We start from the raw sequence: 2,027 nt of genomic DNA on the forward strand, positions 1-2,027 counted from the left end.
AAAAAATAGAATAATGAAGGATATTGTCATTTTAATTCCAAACCAAAAATGTTTATTAAAAATAAGGGCACTCTTACCGGTTGAAATTCATCACTCTCTAACAAATTTAAAAATATTAAAAGCTGAAAAAGAAGAAAGAGAAATGATAAAAAAAAAGAGCAAGAGTGGTACCTATAGGAAGAGCTTTCATACATTTCTAAAGAATCGGTGAATACATGTGGTATCATTTTACAAGTTTTTTATTTTAATTTTTAAAATTATTAATAACTAAATTATGTACAAAAATAATAATAAAAATATTAGTGGGGTACTCTACTTGCTATTTTACCACTAATGATGTCCGAACAATGTGATCTCAGAATTCTATTCATTATTGTTTTTTATAATATAGTTTTCAATCCACCATGATTTTTAAATGCTTCACAAAATTAATATAAATTTATATAAAACAGTTTTTATTATTAACTTCCCGCCCGTAGGACGAGCCGATCCTAGTATAATATAATATGATGTCGCGAACTCGAATTTGAACTCTATACTACTTAGCATTAAAGATTATAAAGCTTTAGTGAATACGACCTTTAACATATTTACAAGTGAGATGTAAAAGAAAATATATTTACAACCGAATTTTCTACTCAGAAGTTTTCAAACAGTTATTTTTTTTTTTTTTGCGAGTAAAATTTTCAAACAGTTGACGCCTAGCTCTAAGGACCATAAAATGATTTGAGGAACGAGTTGTTCAAACACGATGTCATTCTACAACATTTTGATGTTACAATATTTAAAATTTATTTTATTATCAGTTCTTATCATCCCAAGTATATTAATCCTGGAGCATTACAATATATTTTCATAACCACGTGTCATCACTAAAATGATTCTTAGAATCCTTAAAAAAATAAAACAGTCCATATAAATATATATTATATTTTTATTAAATTAACTATCAAATTAATTATCAGTGTACAAAAAAATATTATCAATTATTTCCTTAAATAAAAACTACGGAATTACCTAATATGATTAATATATATGACAATTAATTATTATGGACAATACATATTTCATAACAATTTTTGTAGCCTCTCTCTCTTTTTGTTTAATTTATATTAGTAAAAGAAATTAAAAAATCACATTAGGGTTTTTTGCAGACCTACAACTTAAAGTCAAACACAAAACTAACCTCCCAATTTTTTAGAAATTAGTTTTGTCCTATTCACCCCACAAGTTCATATAATTCACGAAAATGCCATCAATTTTTTTTTTCGAAAATGATATTTTTACTCTCTCACCATCATCATCTTCAAGTAATTACAAGATTGCATTGTCATCAATACCTCAACCACCATGAACAACCAATTTGAAGCTCTTAATGCTCCCAAAATCGAGTTACCCTTCTTCTTTTTTTCATTCTTGAGAACTAAACATAACATATCTCTCACTTTCTCTCCACAATGAGCTAAAAAAACTCAAGATTTTGATTCTACATTTTTTATGGTTCATAGAGTCATAGAAGCTAACGATTATGGGTGGGTCACTTTCGTTTGAGATTCTGTGTGCTTGGAGACGCCTTATGTGTGCTAAGGAAGTTATCTCACCAATTTAAGGTGTAAAATCAAGTTTTTTTCCAGATCTGTTCGTCAGACGACTTACATGGGAAGTCGTTTGGCTGTAGACGACTTACCTGGAAGTCGTCTGGTCAACGCAGAGGTTATTTTTGCAATTGACTTTGAAATCGGTTTTCTGAGACGACTGAAAGTTAAGTCGTCTGATTTTGTTTGGTTGCAAAAAAATCTCCAAAGAACCTAGACTACTTACATTTCAGTCGTCATAGGTTAGTTTTGTATTTGACTGGATTATTTCAGAAGTTTGACTTTCCTGGATGACTTACATTTCAGTCGTTTGGTGAAAAATTGAAATATTAATAATTTATTAAAACTCGACGACTTACAATTAAGTCGTCATAGGTTAATTTTGCAATTGAAAAATAAAACTTCAATATTTAATTATATATAGACGACTTA

The sequence above is a fragment of the Brassica oleracea genome, chromosome C5 (assembly GCF_000695525.1).
Source record: "Brassica oleracea var. oleracea cultivar TO1000 chromosome C5, BOL, whole genome shotgun sequence".
Taxonomy (NCBI): domain Eukaryota; kingdom Viridiplantae; phylum Streptophyta; class Magnoliopsida; order Brassicales; family Brassicaceae; genus Brassica; species Brassica oleracea.